We start from the raw sequence: 21,737 nt of genomic DNA on the forward strand, positions 1-21,737 counted from the left end.
CTTTGAGGCCAACCAGTAAAACAATCCTGCAGAGAGGATCACTTGTGTGGAATGCTGTCCCGACATTGTTTGCAGTGCCCAATCCACCACCGAAGGTTATTTATTTATTGGTTTTAGGTTTTTGCAAACCAAAGAAGCACACTATTAAATGCAGGTTGAGTAATGACAAGTTTGAGGCTGATGTAAGAATTGAAAACAACAGCATTGTTCCCATCAAATAATGCCTGTTTGCATTTAGCGCAAAAAAATGATAAGGCCAACAAAAAAAAGTTACTTATTTTGGATCGACGTCCTGATTATGATGATATGATGAACTTATTTTGCAAAAAAACAGCCCCAAATGGCAAAAAAGGTATAGGGTCGGCGTCAACAACAAAAAAGTTGTATGTTTCTGGTCACCTGACCCTACCTATGTTTTCCCGACGACCCTAGACATTTTTTTTTTTTTTTTGCATTTTCAAAAATAAAAGGGGTATTCGAAAATCAATTGTTTTCCTGTTTTTCAACAAAATAGTTTAAAAGATGGTTTTAAAAAAAAAGGTTAGAAAAAAAATCTCCACCTTTAGTCATGTTAGGTCACAAAAAAGTCTGTTTAAGGTAACATAGGCCCCCCAAAAATAGCGTCGGTAGGTCGGCTTTTTAGTTTTGTATTTTAGCCATCTGAATATTTTAATTTTATTTTTTAATGCCCCCAAAAAGTCTAGGGCCGGTGGGAAAAAAATAGGGTCGGTCCGGATACCGTAAACAGATTATTTTTTGTTTTGCCTTACCAGAAACATACACTTTTTGTGTGTGGCCTAAGACCAATGCCATGAAATTGGGATAAATGTTTCATTGTGACTGGGTGTTGGTTGTGAGTTTGTCAGTTAAAGAGCTGTGCAATTTGCAGGTTGCTAGTGGGAGGAAGCCACCATCGCAAAGGGTAGCTACAAATGAAGCCAGCACCGACCTGTCGCCTGATACACAAATTGTTCAACCAGGTAAGAGATTTTTAACCATGAAGAACACCCTGACATCAAAAAATGTTTAAACCCATCCATTACATAGTTGATAATCGCTGTATAGGGTGACGGGCGCTGGGGCGGGGTGGTAAGACGTCGGTCTATTAACTCGGAAGGTCGAGGGTTCGAATCCCGGTCGCGGCCGCCTGGTGGGTTAAGTGTGGAGATGTTTCCGATCTCCCAGGTCAACTTATGTGCAGACCTGCTAGTGACTTATCCCCCTTCATGTGTACACGCAAGCACAAGACCAAATACGCACGAAAAAGATCCTGTAATCCATGTCAGAGTTCGGTGGGTTTTAGAAACACAAAAATACCCCGCATGCTTCCTCCGAAAGCGGCGTATGGCTGCCTAAATGGCGGGGTAAAAACGGTCATACACATAAAATTCCACTTGTGCAAATAAATGAGTGCACGTGGGAGTTTCAGCCCACGAACGCAGAAGAAGAAGCTGTATAGGGCGGATGCATGGATGGATGAAATTGTACCTGTAGTTCCCACACGTAAAGATGGGAAACATATCCTGTTAGAGGCATGGTTTGACAAGAAACAATTAAGTGGCTCTATTCCCATCTCCCCCCCCCCCCCTTTCCCCGTCGCGATATAAGCTTCGTGGTTGAAAACGACGTTAAACACCAAATAAAGAAAGAAAGAAAGAGGCATGGTGTGTGAGGAGTTTACCTGGTACTGTTGTCCTAATCAATCAATCAATCAATCAATATAAAGCTTATATAGCGCGTATTCCGTGGGTACAGTTCTAATGGCCTCACCCATTCAGTACCAAACAAGGTCAATTCCATCATTGTTCCACATCGAATCCATAGTTGCTAATACACTTCATTTCTGGCCTGCCTTCCTACGCTATTGTTTATTTTCATTTTGTGATTGAATTACACATGTTTTAATTTCTTCCAGGTTGTAACTTGTTATGGTTATGTTATTTTATGTGTGTTTTGTGTGTGTGTTTTCTTTTTTAGATGACATTCAGGCGATCCTGGAGGACATAGGATGTAAAGCATCAAAGTCGTCATCCTCCCCATCCCCTCGTGAAGCGGAACTTCGGCAGAAGGTCAACAAACTGAGGAGCAAGGTTTTCCGATTAGAAAAGAAAACGATGGAACCCCGTGTAAAACGAGCGAGTAAATTAGCCTAGCCTCCCAAGAAAGACTTTGTAATACCCTGTTACATATTTACCGGTTATCTGCTGCTGTGTCCATTCCTGGCAGAGACGGAACGCATGTTACCAAGGAGCCGAAGGAGAGTCGATGAGATGAGAGAATGTGATTAACAATTGCCAACTCTCTCCGTACAAAGAGGGTCCAAAATTGTATCAAAATATAGATCGTAGGGAATTCAAAATAAAAAAAAAGAGACAAAACATGTACTTCGGCTCATAGAGCCTTCTTTAATTTTTGACTCAAAAGTCCATGCTCCGAGAGTCCTTTTTTTAATTTTGAATTGCCTACCATCTATATTTTTATACATTTTCAAAAAGATTCAACAGTCACCTTCCGTTATTCTTGAACTTGGCTATCCCAGCCTTACCTCAACATTCGATATTCCTGTGTGATACTTTTGACGTAAAATCAATTTTTACTGTAAAACACTTCGGCAAGAGGATTGGTCCAAGCAAACAAATAATAAACTTGTAAGATTTTTCCTGATATTTCCGATCAATTGCCTATGGTTTTATTTAGCTAAAAGATTCAAACGTCACACCTATGACCCATGGCTATTTTTAAGGGGAGAGTAGCATCCCTGGTGTGTTGTTTTTGATGTACCTTTTGGTCTGTTTACAGTAACATAGGCACACAAAAAGAGGGTCGGTAGGTCGGCTTTTCTTAATTTTTTTTTTATAACCATCTTTTTAAATTATTTTGCAAAAAAACAGGAACAAAATTGATTTTTTTTCTTTTTCTTTTTCTCCAAATGCCAAAAAAAAGGTCTAGGGTTGGCGGGGAAAAAATAATAGGGTTGGTCGGGATACCGTAAACAGACTATTTTGCTTTGTTTTGCCTAAGCAATGACTAACAAACTTTCTTTAGGGTCTGACATTGTATATATACTATACAACTTTTTGGGGTATTAACTAAATACATGTATACAGTTTTTGATTCCTTTTATACTTTTTCACAAATTACCCCCCCCCCCCCTTTTTTTTTTGTAGTCTGCCCTGGGGGCGGGAGGTCTCCTAATTTCGGTTTCTAGGGTCATCTTATGCTGCCCCATGAGCTGAGAACTTAATTTAAAATGGGCCACGATTTTTTTATTTGTATTTTGTAATTGTGCCTTTGTCCAGTCACATGATTTCACTTTGTACTTAAAAACTTGGCACTGTCATCATTTTATTGCTATTTATTGTTCAGTTGTTCAGTATTTATTGCTATTGGGCATCAGTTGTTCAGTTGCCCTCTTTCGAATGAGCCATGCATGCATTATGGATGTGTTTAGCGAATGGGGATACCTCAAGCAATGTAAAAAAAAGAAACAATGTGAAGCAAACATATAGCACCAAATAAAATAACCGAATCAGAATGGAAACTTCTTCAGTGTATGTGTGTGTGTGTGTGTGTGTGTGTGTGTGTGTGTGTGTGTGTGTGTGTGTGTGTGTGTGTGTGTGTGTTTGCTGTTTTAAATACCGAAAATGTGAAAATAAAGCAAGTCACAACATGAGAAAGATCGACTGTACTAGTCATAACAAAGCAGGAGACAGTCTGGTCAGCATGCAGCAAAGGGGAATAACTCATATTTAGCCATTCTCATTTCTAAGCATGCCCAATGAGGAAGTTATCCTTCTTCCCATTGTAGTTTCTTTGATGGTAATCAGTTCAGCAACTGTCGACCCGTTTCTTTTAGATAAACATTATCGATTGGCCATACTCCCTAAATGGTTTTTTAAAATTTAGACGGGACGACAGTTGCTGTGCAAACGACAATGCTTCGGCCTGTAATTCGCGACTTCCTATTGCAAACAAGAGAAAACAAAGACCTTCTCCGTTGTTTATTCGGTATTACTCAGGGCCTAAGTATGTTTTTCTTATTCTTTTTAAGCTTCTCTGTCCATAAAGGTTCGCTCGCTGCAAATTTCCTTCTGTAATATTACTACAGTATTGGGTTATGTCCCTTAATTGATTCTAGACAAACCCTTCTTCTATATATGGTTTTGCCTTTGGTGACCAGAATAGAACTGTCGCAGTTAAATGCACACTCCACTGAAACCTTCTGGCAAAAAAGCTTGCCTGGCGTGTCGCCAACATGTAACAAATGAAAAAAGGGACCAGATCTTCCGTCTCGACGTGTCAAATAAATTAATCTAAAGTTGTAATTTCCTCGTTGCGAGTTAACTGCAAACTAAAACGATAATTTGTTATGTTCTTTGAACCGAGACCGGGCCGACGTTTAAAAGTTTGCAATTGGGCAAGAACAAAGTCAGTGACATCACTTTTAAAGGCCCATATGTTCAGACGTAGGCTTGCATTTTCATTAACTTCTGAAACAAAATAAGTCAGTAACCAACGTGTGCTTTGAAACTGTCATTTGATCTTTGAACAAACAACAACCAGTTTTGTGTTTTGTTTTTCTTCTATGTTATTCCAATGACAGGGTCACACCAATGACAGGGTCACACCAATGACAGGGTCACACCAATGACAGGGTCACACCAATGACAGGGTCACACCAATGACAGGGTCACACCAATGACAGGGTCACACCAATGACAGGGTCACACCAATGACAGGGTCACACCAATGACAGGGTCACACCAATGACAGGGTCACACCAATGACAGGGTCACACCAAAGACACACAAGACGTCGACGGATGAAGTAAAGGAAGGGCCCCTAGTATGGATTGGCTCCTAATATGCTGACATAACTAACGGTGCTAGAGTGCTCAAACTAATTTAATTCGCCACATTCACCCTCTCTGAATAGCTTGCACCGGTCAAAGCAGCTGCGGGCGGAAAATAAAACCAGACAATACCGTTTGGATTTTACACTTTTGTTCACTCGGAGTGGCGCAGTGGTTTGAGCGCTCGCCTCTCACGCTGGAGGTCGTGGTTCGTTCCCCACTCGGGGCAAAAACAAATACCCGATTTTTTCTCTCTAGTCCTCCCAGCTGGAAATGTGTACCTGACGGGGCGGGGAAGGTAAAGGCAGCGAGGGAGAGGAGACAGGCACCACCCTCATAAAACTGACCCCAGATGGGCACCGCCCTCATAAAGCTGGCCCTAGATGGGCACCGCTCTCATAAAGCTGGCCCCAGATGGGCACCACCCTCATAAAGCTGGCCCCAGATGGGCACCGCCCTCATAAAGCTGGCCCCAGATGGGCACTGCCCTCATAAAGCTGGACCCAGATTGGCACCGCCTTCATAAAGCTGACCCCAGAAAAGTTGACATCTCTAACATCTCTCTCCCCTACGATCAGATGGTTATGGGAATACCTTTACCTTTACCTTTACACTTCTGGCAGCGTTCACTCTACGAGTAAATGTGACGCTTAAAACGGTCTAGGTTTTGTGCACAGACCGAGCTGTTAACCCACAAACGTTGCCACAACAGCAGCTAAGATTGCCATTATTACATTTTAGCCGTGTTGGTCCCGTCTTTCCAGCGCAAACAAAAAATAAGAGCAACATCTCAAGTGGAGAAAGACTGGTTTCAGTCATGCATACTGGCAGACCTGCATCGTACCCCTGTGCACGCGGGTTGCATCATTCACACACTCATTTACACACTGAGACACACTGAGACACACACTATCGCTCACAGACACACTGGGCGATGACGTCACGCACTCATACGGCCACGGACACTTTGTAAACAAAACCAAACTTCGAGGATTTCGCTATTGAATAAAAGAACAGAATGCAGAAACAACATGAAACAACAACACCAAGGGTATGAAAGAGAATCACTAGCTACTGTACTCACTAGTAGAATCACTAGCTACTTTACTCACTAGTAGAATCACTAGCTACTGTACTCACTAGTAGAATCACTAGCTACTGTACTCACTAGTAGAATCACTAGCTACTGTACTCACTAGTAGAATCACTAGCTACTGTACTCACTAGTAGAATCACTAGCTACTGTACTCACTAGTAGAATCACTAGCTACTGTACTCACTAGTAGAATCACTAGCTACTGTACTCACTAGTAGAATCACTAGCTACTGTACTCACTAGTAGAATCACTAGCTACTGTACTCACTAGTAGAATCACTAGCTACTGTACTCACTAGTAGAATCACTAGCTACTGTACTCACTAGTAGAATCACTAGCTACTGTACTCACTCAGCACAAGTACAACTCAAAGATCGGAAAACACGGAATACCGGTCTTCATTGATTACTCTGTTAAATTACAGGTCTCCTGAACACCATATGGAATACCGGTCTTCATTGATCACTCTGTTAATTTACAGGTCTCCTGAACACCATACATATTCCTTGACACTAGCCATCACGCTTTCCACAAAAAGATATCAAACAGTCTTCTTCACGTGAAAGTTGATAGTTTCATTTATTTTCTCTCTGTTTTTGATGTTTCTTTACTTTTAAGTTGTGCTTCAAAGAATCTTCTCATCGAAGCGAAACAAAAACACTCTGATGCATTTAAATCAATCTGACACGTACACTGAGATGTATTATTTTATTTTGGAGTACAGGGGGCGTTTCACAATGATTCGCCAAGACCATTTTACAGGTCCATATTAGACGTCCAGGCTCCTAATATGGGCCAGTTGTGAATTTTGTTCAAATTTAATTTTGGCTGAATGTTAATTAAAGCTAATACGCTCAATATGAATCATTTTTGCATAACATGTACAGTACAAACGCTAGTATTGCTTTGGGTTAACATTTCACACATCGGAAGGTTGTGTATTTGTGGTTGTGGTAAAAAAGATATGGCGATGAAAAGATAAGATACGAACCAAAAACTCGACACGAAACAACATGCATGATCAACGACATCAACCAAATCAGCTGTGACAACTAATAACTGCAGATAAAGTTCAAACAATTGTTTAAACAAACTGTCTCGTTTTAACAAGTATTGAAATCTACAGATGCCCAAGTCATATTACAACTATGACTTTGGGTTACACATCGGCACGACATGTCAACAAGTTCAAACAAAATAACACACACACACACACACATACATAACACACACACACACACACATACACATACACGCACATACACACACACACACACACACAGAAACACACATACACACACAAACACCCATGCACCCACTCACCCACACACACACACACACACACACACACACACACACACACAAACACACACACATAAACAAATACACACACACACTTTATTCACTACATGCAGAAGGATACTGAGATACTACAATCAGTACAATACAGTGCACGGGGAGAGGTGGGGGTGACGAATCACAGCAGGTCCAGCTGATACAGGCCATAAAATCCCATACAGTACCAGACTTCATCTCCACCATCCCACTGCACGTCCACCGTGCCTTGTGGATCAAAGCCCCACTGTGCTGCTCGTTTTGACGGAAAGGCCGTCACTGTGCCTTTCTTGTCCTGCACACAGTACACACTGGTCACTGCTTTGTGTGTGTGTGTGTGTGTGTGTGTGTGTGTGTGTGTGTGTGTTTTGTGTGTTAAGTGTGTGTGTGTGTGTGTGAGTGAGTGCGTGCGTATGTGTGTGTGTGTACGTGTGTTTGTGTGTGTGTGTGCAACAAACGCCGAGAAAATAAGTACGGTAAAATCCCTAGCAAACACCCAAGTCAAGTCAAGTCAAGTATTTTATTGTTTTGGGCCCAGAGTGCTTTGAAACAAAGATATAATTTGAACAAAAAAAGGTAACAAATCAGACAGTTAATATATGTATACAAATTGAGCGGACAAATACAACAATACTATACAACCAAAATAAATTGGCAATATACCCAGTATCTAGCAAACGCCCACCCCCCACTTTTGGCCAAAAGGTGTGCAGAGGGGTCACTACCTAGCAAACGCCCACCCTGGGTTTATTAAAAAAAAGTATTTCTTTTAAGACAGTCGGCTTCTTTATCTACGATTTGTGCACACTGTTCGATGGTTCGCCTTTTTTGGGGGGGTGGGGGGTGGGGGGGGGGGTTGGATAAAATAACGTTATGTCCTACAGTGACGTCGTCCAGTGACGTCTTTTTTTGAGTGTTTTACACTTCTCTCGTTGACAAGCATTTGCCTTTTTCAAAGAACATTGATCTTTATTTGTGTAAACAAACGGTGTGTTTATTTCTCATTAGAATTGCATAAATCACATGGTTGTATCACTTTTTCTCTCGTGAAAATGTGATGACACGTTAGCTTGCAAAGGGGTGTATACCTAGCAAACGCCCACCCCCTACTTTTACCCGAAATCTGTGCGGAGGGGGGGGGGGGGGTGGGCGTTTGCTAGGGATTTACGGTATCAGCATAGTTTCATCCAGTTTGTGTGAATTTCTTTGATTGCGTATTTGCATGCGTGCGTGTGTGAATGTATTCCACTTCAGTTCATTTAACTTTATTTCTGAATCAAGTTTATAACACAACATTTCATTTGTGTTGCATCTCGAGTAAAAGCAGAACCAGCATATGCATAGTATCAGCTTCCTTTTAGTGACAACTCCGACTGAGTGACAGGGATGGTGAAAACTGTCAGACAGGAGAGGGACACGCAGTCTTACCTTAGAGCCCATGACAGAAAGCCATTCCGGTGCCGGTTTGACCCGGTCCCCTACTCTCAGTACTTTGGCCAGCGCCGCCTTTCTGGGTTTGTCTGCAGTCCGCGGTGTTGTCGCTGATGTCGCTGTAGATGTGGCTGGTGGTGGCTGTGTTGTGGCGGGCTTTGTCATCTGACCTGTAGACAGACTTTAGATCTTGAAGAGTGTTGGATGGGTTGAGAACCAAACGGTCGAGGATCAAAAGGTCGACCTTTTGACTCTTGACTAAATGTCCTCGACCTTTTGTGCCTCGACATTGTAAACCTCGACCATTTGTCGCACACCCGTTTGGATGACTTGTTAAATGAAGTCAGCATTTTAGAATTTGATCTAGCAATTAGTTAAAGTCAAGTTAATTATGATACGGTAATAAGTTGTTTCATCTTAGAGGTGCCTGTCACCAGGTATTGCAATGTATTGTTTCACGCCATGAGAGACTAAGAACTGACCCCTCATTGCATCTTTCGTAATAATTATGTCCTTGAATAAATGTGTCCCTCTACAAGCAGTGTGTGACAGAATAACGCCTCGTCCCAGACACAGACAGACAACTGAACAGTGTGTGACAGAATAACGCCTCGTCCCAGACACAGACAGACAACTGAACAGTGTGTGACAGAATAACACCTCGTCCCAGACACAGACAGACAACTGAAAAGTGTGTGACAGAATAACGCCTCGTCCCAGACACAGACAGACAACTGAACAGTGTGTGACAGAATAACGCCTCGTCCCAGACACAGACAGACAACTGAACAGTGTGTGACAGAATAACGCCTCGTCCCAGACACAGACAGACAACTGAACAGTGTGTGACAGAATAACGCCTCGTCCCAGACACAGACAGACAACTGAACAGTGTGTGACAGAATAACGCCTTGTCCCAGACACAGACAGACAACTGAACAGTGTGTGACAGAATAACGCCTCGTCCCAGACACAGACAGACAACTGAACAGTGTGTGACAGAATAACGCCTCGTCCCAGACACAGACAGACAACTGAAGAGCGTGAGATGACACCACCACACAGGTGTACCATGTATCATCTTTTTTTTGTCCTTCCTGTCCAACACTAAATTTATGTTGATTACTCATCGGTATGTAAGCAACATGTTCGCCAACTCCCTATAATAGGAACCTTCTACTTCTTTCTATTAATTGGATTCAATGTCAACACCTTTCAGAGAGTAGGCCGAGAACAAAACAGAGAATAAGATGGATGCTGAATCAGTCTCACATGACCCTCTGTGTTCTGGAGACAAGAAACAACAACAAACAACCAACACTTGTGGTCAGGAAAGGTGTCAAGAAAATGTGACGTACCCACCAGAGAGGCAATGTCAGCCCTCAGCTGATCCAGTTTCTGGAGGTCGAAGGTCATATCTTTGACCTCCATCTTGCGTGTCGTTCCGGTCTGTGACTCAAGGTCGTCGAGGCGTGACGTCAGACCTTTCATCATCCCCAGCAGAGACCCTCCAGACGCTGACTGCACCACATGTCCTACGCTGGCTGCGTTCAGTACTAAGGCCGCCCGCCATTTCTCCAGCTCCGCCAGTGACGTCATGGCGGCGTCTTCCTCAGCCTGTATGAGCGTGTTGACCTCCTGACGTCGCTTCTTCAAGCACTGCTCAAGGTCATCGAATATGACATTGGCCTTTTTACGCATGGTCTTGAAAGTGTCCGTGACCTCTTGGATCTAAAACACAGGAACACTGATCACTCTGTGAAGTGGACTTCTAAATTTCGTTTTTAAAATGTCGAATTTTCTGAGCGAACGACGAAGAAGAAGAAGAAGAAGAAAACGAATTTCCCCCTGAAAAATCGTTAAATCCTTACACATGTAGTTACGACAATTTGTTTTTTTAACGTCCAGACAAATCATTTAAGCATGCAACAAGATATGCATTCACCATACCATCCATTTCCCCCCGATTTTTATCATCCATCCAAAAAGTCATGCGAATTCAGTCAGATAGGATTTAAGTCTGTTTGTTTTTACGTCAAGATAAATCATTGAAGCATGCATAATGCATTCATCATACCATCCATTTCCCCCTGATTTGTATCATCCAATGAGACTCATAACGTCATGTAAATTCAGTCAGAAACGATTTAAATCTGCTTTCATGGTACACTTTAACAAATGAAGCACACGGATAGAAAGAAACATTGAGAGGTAAAAGTCTGATAAGACAACAGCATTAACATTAAGGGTTTACACCAACCTCCGTTGCCAATGCTGTCGCCCTGTCCCTCAGTCTCTGTGCCTGTTGTTCCAGTTCTCTTCTCTTCTCTGTCGCCACGTCTGGGATGGCCTTCACCTCGGCACAGCTGCGGTGATTGGTCGAGTCGCACAGCATGCAAATGAGCTCCTGGTGGGTGGAGCAATACAGCTCGGCCGGCCTATCGTCGTGCACGTTACATGTTGCACGGTTTATCTCAGCCAACCGCTGCGGGCTGAGTTTGTTTAAATCTTCAATGACGTGTTTCCTGGTTAAGGGTATATTCTTGTGAACCTTGATGCAAGCGTTGCAGATCTTGACGTCACACTGCAAGCAGAATGACGTGGCAGCTATGTTGTTATCACACAGCATGCAGACATGCTGACCGCTGAGCACTTTGTGACTGTCCACCAAAGCCATGGTGGCCAGGTCAGTGGGCAGATCATTGATCAGAGTGTCAAGGTCACACTGACCTCGGCTGGTGGAGGGCAGGATGGGGGCCCTGCAGAGCGGACAGCCTCCCTTGACCCCTGCCTTCTGCAGCCACGACACGACGCACTTTTTGCACGCTAGGTGTGTACACGGCAGTATCTTTGGCTCTTTATAGCCGTCATGGCAGACAGGGCATTCTGGCAGCTCACTGCTACTGGTGGCTAAAGCGGCAGCCATAATGATTTCTGGAAACATACACACACACACACACAAACACACACACACACATTCACACACAAACACACACACACAAACACACTGACACACACACACACACACACAAACACACAGACACACACACACACACACACACACACACACCAAGAACGGACTGATCAATAACACATAGTGTAGTGTGCGCATGCTGTCATACTGTGATCAACGTCTTGAATTAATGCGGAAAGAACCCAGGATTGATTTGCTTTGACCGTTGTACAACTCGAGGATGTACGTTTTTTTTTTTTTTTTTTTTTTTTTACATTACAAGGATTTTATTTGATTGACTACAAAAGATAACAGTGAGCGGTTGGGTTGGGGGGGTGGGGTGGGGGAGGTGGGGTGGGATAGCGGACTAGGAAAAAAAGCAATGTTTATACTCCACCCTCCACCCTCTTGAAAAAGGAGTGACATGCTTTTACTTCTTGTACGTACATATATAACATTACAACAACATCAGACAAAAAAGACTATGCTAGATGCATCTTCAAAAAACAAAAACAAAACATAAATAGCCCATATTCAGTTTATTTCTAAAGTATATAAATATACACTTCATCTCCTTTTTACATTTAGTCAAGTTTTGACGAAATGTTTTAACATAGACGGGGAATCGAGACGAGGGCGGTGGTGGTGGTGGTGTGTGTGTGTGTGTGTGTGTGTGTGTGTGTGTGTGTGTGTGTGTGTGTGTGTGTGTGTGTGTGTGTGTGTGTGTGTGTGTGTGTGTGTGTGTGTGTATGTATGTATTTGTGTATGTGTGTAAAGCGATTCAGAGAAAACAACTTGACCGATCTTCATGAAATTTAACATGAGAGTTCCTGGGTATAATATCCCCAGACGTTTTTTTCATGTTTTCGATACATGTCTTTGATAACGTCATATCCGGTTTTTGTGAAAGTTGAGGCAGCACTGTCACGCCCTCATTTTTCAACCAAATTGGTTGAAATGTTGGTCTGGTTATCTTCGACGAAGTCCGGACTTTGGTATTGCATTTCAGCTTGGAGGCTTAAAAACGAATTAATTAGTTTGCTCATTAAAGTTGTCCTTAAAATCGATTATTCACTAACAGATTTATAAATGATTGCATCGTATTCCTCAATTTCTCCTGAATCCACAAATATATACATACTAGAATGAATACCCGCTTCGCCGGGTAGCCGGCTTCGCCGGGAAGAAGTACTTAGAGCCGTACGCCGGCTTCGCCGGGTCCGAACTATGGACCCGCCAAGCTTAGGTCCCTCCCAGATTCGTGGAATGGGAACAGCACGAAAATGATTCAGTGGCCATAATGCCATTCCTGACCATATCGAGTCCCATCCTTGTCGACGAATGTAACCGTGTTAATCACCTTTGGAGGCGAACTCCACTCAAACAGGACTGAGCAAGTTATGGCTTCTCAAAGGAAGGCCAGTACATAAAATTACAGTTAAAATTAATATTAAAAGTCCTACGGTTTTGAGCCATTAAGGACTTGAGTGTTTGTCCGCTTTCAAAAAGAGGAAAGAAAGAAACAAAAAATAAGGAGAGGAGGGCAGGGGGTGGGGTTGAGTTGATAATGCTCTGTGGAATTTGTTAAAATGAAAAGTAGTTAAGATGTTTCTTGGTAAGAATTATAAGTCTGTATTCTATATCTTGAATAACGGGCTTGTAATATTATTTTTTTTTATTTCAAATCGAGTTAAAAAGTGGAACCTTTCAGGATCACCAATAAAACCAAATAGATGAGCAAGTAAGAGGAACACGAACAATAAATCTCAAAACTTTTTACAAATAAAAGGATTAAGATGTAAGCCACGAAGGCCGTGGTAATAAAAACAATATGTACAGTTTGGCGACTAGTGGGCCTTGGGTGAGGATATGTTGTCTAGAAGGTAGTCGCTGGAATCAGGAGGGATGGCGGGAGCCACTCGACCTCAAACTGAAACACGCTGATGTGATAATCTGGGCTTAGTTATACCCACAGCCCCATGTCCGAGTCCCTGACCAGTCGGCACAGCAGCAAGCTGTGTGACCAGCCTAGAGAACTGCTACTGCGCAGATAATCCTGGGGACTCAGACCATGGAGCTGCATATGGTCATATAAGGTTTTAAAGGTAATTCTATTTGTAGCGCATGGAGCGAAAATGTGTTGAAATGAATAGGGTTCTCCACAATGGCAGGACTTGTTAAAGATATGGAAGCGGCAGCCGCCGGCACGGAGGCGTCTGAAGATAGTGAGGAGGTTTGTTGGGAGATCGGGGTGTAGATCGTTCATATCAATGGGTTGATAGGACAGAGATGTTACGTACTGACTTCGAATGAGTTTACGGATTTTACTGTAGAACTCGGTTACTGAGTAGCCGATGTTAGTGTTAGCTGGGCTAGATTCTGCCGCTTCTTTGGCAGCGACATCCGCCAGTTCATTTCCCCGGACCCCTACGTGAGAGGGGACCCAGAGAAATGATACGGATGTGCCGGATGAGATTAACTGGTGACATATAAAGAGGATTTCTCTTTGTAGCTCTGCCCGATTTGATGTGTTTCGATGCAGAGCTTGTAATGAAGAGCGCGAGTCAGAGCAAAAAACTACCGCACGCGGTGTGACTGGGAGGTCATTTATAAAAGTGCATGCCATGAGCAAGGCAAATAGCTCGGCTGAGAATATGGAGATGTCTTTATTAAGAGTATATTTCCTTGAGATTTTGAGATCTGGGATCACAAAGGCGCAGCCAACGCTGCCGTCTGCAAATTTGGATCCGTCAGTAAAGACTTTTAAATGCTCCGAGAATTTGTAGTTTAGGGTTTCTTTTGTAACAGTAGCTAGGTAGACGGGGTTATCCTTTTTGGTAGTATTATCTTCACTGTCGTATATGATAGTAGGGGTTTCCTCAAGCCAAGGCGGGTAGGAGGGCGGGGGGACCCTGGCCAGCTCACTGACCTTCACCCCGCTATCGGCTAGAATGCGGTTTACTGTGTCGGATAAGGGTAGCGTTTTGGCCAAGAGTTGAGTGCTATGTTTGGTGTTGGCCTCATAATTTTGGTGCTGAGGAAAAAAGTCAGTCAGGACCTCGCAGGCAGAGTTCTCTACCGCGTGGGCTCTGACAGCATACTGAGCTGAACGGAGTTTTATCTCATCCACAAGGGGCAGCCACCCACACTCGCTGTAGACTCGACTCTTACTCGCTTGTTGGGAGAGTCCCAGAGCTATTTTGAGCGCCCTGCACTCTATAATAGCCAGTTTTTTCATGAGCGCCGGGCGCGTCGCGAAATAAGCTTCGCACCCGTAAAGGAGGCGGGAGCGAATTAATGCCCGCACTACCTCTGTGACACACTTACGTCCTCTGGCCCAGGATTGGGACGCCAGGTAGCGTATGATATAAAGATCCTTGTTGGCCTTATTGATCAGATGTTCGATATGACTGGTCCAGTTAAGTCGGGTATCGATGATAACGCCGAGGAACTTAACTTCTGAGCTCGGTTTGATAATATCACAACCTATCTTTATACTGCAGTTCCTGTACAGTTGTCTACGGGAGACAACAAGAAAGACTGTTTTATTTGAGGCTAGTTGGAAGCCGTTGGTGTACATATATTGACAGAGGTTGTCAATTTTAGATTGGTAAGAAGATAAGTCAACAGTGTTGGTAACTCTGTTATGGCGTGGTCTATTAGTGTCTATTAAGGCGAGGTCGTCCGCATACAGAAGTACACTGGCACCGTCAACCTTAACAGAAGTAATGTCATAGAGCATGATGCTGAATAAGTTTGGCGCGATGATACTGCCCTGGGGAACCCCCATGTCCAGCGCATGGGTTTCGGACACCGAAGAGCCCACTCGGACAGACATCTTGCGATTGCTGATGAAGTTTTTGATGAATTGGTACATGTGGCCAGAGACACCGATTCTGCCGAGTTTTAGGAGTAGACGAGCATGCCAGACGCTGTCGTACGCAGATTTAATATCAAAGAAGGTTCCAAGAAGAGAATTATTACTATGTGCCAGGGTCTTTTTGATTTTTTCAGTGACGTGCACAATGTGGTCCGCACACGAACGACCTTGCCTAAAACCTGCCTGGCATGTTGGAATGATATTGTGTTTATTGAGGTGGAACTCCAGCCTCTGGTTCACCACACGCTCAAAGATCTTGCTGAGGTGGGGGGTTAGTGATATGGGGCGGTAACTGCCAGGTAGATTGCCCGGTTTTCCGCTCTTCAATACTGCTACAACTTGTGAGTCTGACCACGCTGCGGGGATAGTATCCTTTAACCAGCATAGATTGAAAAACTGAGTGAGCAACTTAACAAAGTTAGGTGGTAGATGTTTTATCATGTGATATGATATTGGGTCTAAACCTGTGGATTTTTTTGGGTCTTTCACAGAAGAGATGGCGTTTTGGACTTCTTTTGCCTTAAACATGCAGTTTATAGGCAACTGGTTGTCATCTGGGGGGTATGTGAAACCCTTCTCCTGATCTAACCTATAATTGAGTCGTTCAGTATCTAGGGATTTTGATTGACTATTTTTGGCAAAGGTATCTGCTAATAGGTTTGCCTTTTCAGAGTCAGTTGTGGTCATTTTATCACCCGATAGTAGTGGCTTTTCTTTAGTTCTGTATCTACATTTAAATCTGCGGATTTTCTTCCAGATTTTGCCACAGTCTTTGTAATCTTTAGTTTCTTTGTGGACAAAGTTTTCCCAGTTTTGAAGTTTAGCCTCAGCGGTGATCTGGTTAAATTGTATTTCAGCTGACTTCATATTCGTGAAGTTAGCGTCTGAGCAGTGCCTGAGATATGTCCTAATGTGATATCGCTTGTTTGCCAAGGCTTCATCACAGTCTGCATTCCACCACTCATTCCTTTTGGCCTTACAGTTAGGATTTACTGATTTAAGCGGAATGTGATTATTGGCAGCAGTGAGTATACATTGACGTATGTTATTGTAAGAGGCTTCGATGTCATCCATAAGGAGAGTTTCCTCCCTGACACCCTCGAGCTCCGCACGGAAGCTGTCCCAATTTGCCTGTTTGTAATTGTACTTTTTTCTGACCTCCGAGTTATTGCGATTAGGGGCGAAGTGGCGGAAGGTAAGAACAATGGGTAAGTGATCGGAGCCGAGGGCGTCCGGGAAAACGTTCCAGTCGATGTCAGTGACTATGGCATTTGAGCAAAGGGAGAGATCGATTGCTGATGGGGAATGGTCAGCTCTGTCTGGAAGTCTGGTTGCCGAGCCATCGTTTAGTATACAAAAGTCAGTTTCCAAAATGACGTCAGCAAGGTTGCTATTGGCATGTTTGTATCTAGGGTTAGCAGAGTCCCACAGAGGGTGGTGATTATTAAAATCACCCATCACGCACCAGTGTGCCCTGCTATGATCCAGGGATTTTAGCCAGTCGGTAGTTCCTTTTTTATTACACCCGTGGGGGTAATATATGTTAACTATGTTGAGGTTTTTGGATCCTTTTATTTCGATTTCAACAGCACATGTACTGAGATTTTCTGAACTAGGGATGAGAGGTGCAAAGGGTTTGTAATTTAAGGAAGACTTTAGATAAATAGCTGTTTGAATGAGTTGCCCTGAGCCCTTTTGCTCTACTATGGGAGGGAAGTCAAAACCATCTATAGAAGGCAGTAGGGAGCGTTTTCTCTTGACTGACTGGATAACTAAGATGTCAGCAGAGTGATTTGATATATAATTATATAGCTGAGAGAAGTTAGAGTTGATAGAGCGACAGTTCCACTGTAATATGATAAATCCGTGACCGCTTTCACCTTGTTCAGCCATTTTAACACGCACAAAGAAGGTAAGTTAAAGGGCAGATTTAAAATAGGTTAAAAAGTGGTTTTGACAGCTTTCATATCCGTCACGGACAACTGCTTGGCACCAGCAAGGGCGCCCAGCGCCAGAGTGGCGCCGCCCGGAATGAAGCGTTCAACCTTGGTGTTGGAGAGTTGTGTGTATGTAGCTGAGAGGGAGTCGATCAGGTCGAGAGGACTCTGCATCTGTCTGGCCTTAACCATGAAGCCGAGGCACTGCTCGATAAAACCTTGAAGGCCTCTTTGTTGTTCATTTAAATTTGCATATTGCTCTCCTGTTTTTAGCTTATCTAGTGCAGCGTCGGCTAGCTCAAGCTCTAAAATTACTCAAAAGCCGCCAGACCACATCACAAACAGAACTGAAGAATGCACAGGTGTTGCTTACATAGAGACACACACACTTACACACACACACACACAAACACAGAGAAGCCGTATCTATAGAGAGATAGATGACAGTGTATTTTTCGCGTGGCTATAAATTGATTCGACCTTTGCACTTTTACAGTGAGGATAATTTACGGGTCCAATTTACGTTCTGTACACTGCGTTGACCTTCTAAAAATAGGTAACAGTAACAGAACGCCGGGAATATCCGAAGACGCTCAGCGCAGTGGACAGCGCAGTGTAGTAACTTAGAACTGAACGGGAAAGCCACACGAAGGAAGGGAGATAAACGCCAAACACTGGAGAAGATAAGGAAGAGTTACTTATAATGGTGAAATGAACCCAAAAACGAAAATGAGTTCAGCGCTGCGCGCTGAGAGCACGTGTTGAAATATCTCATCGATGATATTGTGTCCGGGGTGTAGCTGAATACGGTGTCCAAATTTGAAAAAGATCCACCGAGAACTTTGGCGTTGTGATGTGGTGTAGCGGCTATGGTGTGTCGGTATGGGGGCCCGGGTAAGCTGAGGTGGAACCAAAATAGCTGAGGTGGAACCAAAATCGGTTCCGCGCTGCGCGCTGAGAGCACGTGTTGAAATATCGACCAGGTTGTGTCGTGTCCCGGGTCTACTTGAATATGCCCACCAAATTTGAAGCAGATCCATCGAGAACTTTGGCCGTGCATCGCGCACAGACAGATACACACACACACACACAGACACACAGACACACAGACACTAGTCGTATATATATATAGATGTTATGTTTACTTTAAAAATGTGCTCAGAATTACAGAAAATGGTTTAAGTAAGTCCTGCGTTTGCACGCTACGCAGAGACGAGCGTGACCCGTCTCGGTCTTTGGGGGTGGTTAGTCGAGATTATCTTGATACAGTCTCGGCGATGCGGTTTTGTAGGTGTTAATCTGTTACTTTGATGCCGACAGCTTGACTAAATGTTTGTATATCGCTTCACGCGACTTGTTTATCTTTCTATAAACATAATTATATAACAATATTAACAGCAACGATATACTGTTCTCTGCATAATTCCTAATCTTGATTTTATAAAATAGTAAAGAACAACATATAAATCATCCTTATCTTGCTCAAGTCAACTAGCGACATGCAGACAAGCGGAATGCTTTATGTCCAAATACCAACTAGAAAACATCAACCTCATATTAACTCCAAAACCAAATCTCCTAAACTCAATATCAACACCAAATTCATCGTCTTCACGATCTCGACCAAAAACAGAAAACAATCAATCATTTAACAATATCAGTGGTATGGGTACCACTCCAGACAAATGTATTAAACGCAAAATTAATTTTACTTAAATATTCTTCCTTCAAATACCTTTTCTCAAATCTATTTTAAATGCTACCAGTGTGGGAACAACTTTTGCATACTTACACTTATAAATAAAAACAATTGGCTTTTAATATTATAAAATCAAAAACTGTACTACTTTTAAAATATTGATCATTACCAAACAAAATAAACTTTTCATTAAAAGAAAATGTTCTCAACATTGTGACAATCATTGTTAACATAATTTAAGTTAACAAATCATTCCAAAATGAACGTATACAATGACACATCCACAAACAATGTTGAATACCATCTCTCTCATCTCGGCATAAATGACACATCACGTCTTCGACTACTCCCATCTGTTTTAATATCACATGTGTTGCCAAACTCCTATGCAATACTCTGATTTGTAATCATTTTAAGTTTCACTTCAGAAATGTTCGTTACATACTTAAAACATAATTTCCAATCAACCTCACCTTCTAATTCAACTTCCCATTTTTTTACAACAATTTGGTCGTTTTCCATCCTGTTATGATTTTGTTATAATGCAATGTTGCTCTTTTCTTTTGAGAATAAATGACTGACACGGATTTAATACCATCAATCATACGGTTATTCTCCCAAACAATATCAAACATTGTTATACATCTTTTAATTGCTCCCACACATCCTAAATACGTAAACAAAATCGTTTTAATTTGATACTTTTCACAAAACGCGTTATATATAATTATAAAAACGTCCATCGTCATTAACCAACTGGCCAATAACATAGATTTTATTATCAAACCAATTCTAAAAAAAATAAATCTTTTTCCCAATTTCAATATTATTATTTAAAAAAAAAAAAGTGGTACATTACAAGAGTTTTATTTTATTGACTACAAAAGATAAAAGTGAGCGGTTGGGGGGTGGGGGGGGACTCGGAAAAAAAGAGCAAAGTTAATACTCCCCCTTACAACCTGTTGAAAAGGGAAAGAAGGGGAAATGTATTGTCATCCGAAGTTATCTGTGTACACACATAACCTGCTAGACAGACCAAAAGGACCCGTCGCGATATAACCTTGAATGGTTGAAAACGACGTTAAACACCAAATAAAGAAAGAAAGAAAGACCAAACGGGATAAGGGAAAAGGTTTACCACAATTCAAGGGAGAGAAGTATGTGCGTCAAGGGATCTCAAATAATGAATTATTTCCCTTGTCACCTCTCTCTCTCTCTCTCTCTCTCTCTCTCTCTCTCTCTCTCTCTCTCTCTCTCTCTCTCTCTAGATCTCCCTGTTCAAAAGAACCTTGGAGCAGAGCGCTTCACACACACAAATATTTATTTCTCAAGGATTTGTTACCCATGAGCAACTGCTCGAATGAAAATATGACCGTTTTTCTGTGGTATGACATCACACAGTTCCACTTGTGCCTGACCCAAAACAGAAAGTAGATACGTGGAACCCTCCAACGGAATAATCAAAATCAAATTACACACAGATATTCAGAGCTAAAGTATCTGACTCTCTTTTCCGTAGTCAGGCGTGTGTTTGGCAGCTGTTCTTTGTACGAGAAGGCTAACTTTGTCAAGGTATGACCTACTTTCAGTTCCACTTCGCTGTACATCACTGACAACAGCAACACACAATGGATGACATTGGACTGTGATTATATCGACACAAACACACACACACACCTAACAGCAGATAGGAAACCTACAGCGAACAACCACTTTCTACAGTATTAACAGCGTAGTGTAACAAGCTTCTCGACACATACCTGTTTATGTGGCTGTCTACAGATCACAAAATTGAAGGCAGGACTCTTTTCTGATGAAAGTTGTCAACACGGAAATGAATCAATAGCGTTGTGCGAAGTGTGTCAATCAAGAACCGTAAGTACTGTCTTACTTCGCAAGAGTTACCTCAGCGTACTTTTGGTTCAGTCTAAAAGTGAAAGTAGAAGTTGCAGCTTAATTGCATGTGGGTATGGGGACGATCAAGTGGTGTGTGTGTGTGTGTGTGTGTGTGTGTGTGTGTGTGTGTGTAAGAAAGAGTGAGAGACACTGGTAGATTGCGAGTGTATGAACATCAGTGTGCGTGCGTGTGTGGATGTTTGCAAACGTGTGGGTGTCTGTGTGAGTATGAGTGTGTGAGTATACGTTTATGTCTGTCGGAATGTGTGTGTGTGTGTGTGTGTGTGTGTGTGTGTGTGTGTGTGTGTGTGTGTGTGTGTGAGTCTGTGTGTGTGTGTTTGTGGGAGTGTGTGTGTGTGTGTGCATATGTGTTTGTGAGAGTGTGTGTGTGTGTGTGTGTGTGTGTGTGTGTGTGTGTGTGTGTGTGTGTGTGTGCGGAAACAAACGCTGAATAAACACGCACAACACTCTTGCGGGGTTTTGTTTTCCGTTTTATTAACACTGACAAATCTCCACACAATTTGCAAAAGAAAATACGTTCAGCCTTTACTGAGTTTGTCGGACAATTGCCGGTGACACTGACTATAGTCCGTCGGATAATTGTCGGTGACACTGACTATAGTCCGTTGGGTAATTGTCGGTGACACTGACTATAGT

General features: G+C 42.6%; 1 protein-coding gene and 1 long non-coding RNA gene across 2 annotated transcripts in view; both read left to right on the forward strand.

Moving 5' to 3' along the window:
• Positions 1–2,173, forward strand: part of LOC138976501 (uncharacterized) — a 3,040-nt gene extending 867 nt beyond the window's left edge. Inside the window, exons 1-3 of the long non-coding RNA XR_011459028.1 lie at positions 1–95; positions 890–980; positions 1,978–2,173. The exon at positions 1–95 is cut by the window's left edge and continues 867 nt beyond it. This is a non-coding gene — a long non-coding RNA (uncharacterized lncRNA). The remainder of the gene's footprint in view (positions 96–889; positions 981–1,977) is intronic.
• Positions 1–21,737, forward strand: part of LOC138976484 (tripartite motif-containing protein 3-like) — a gene marked incomplete in the record, with an annotated part of 395,324 nt that overhangs the window by 337,054 nt on the left and 36,533 nt on the right.

This window comes from Littorina saxatilis, linkage group LG9 (genome assembly GCF_037325665.1).
Source record: "Littorina saxatilis isolate snail1 linkage group LG9, US_GU_Lsax_2.0, whole genome shotgun sequence".
Classification (NCBI taxonomy): Eukaryota; Metazoa; Mollusca; class Gastropoda; order Littorinimorpha; family Littorinidae; genus Littorina; species Littorina saxatilis.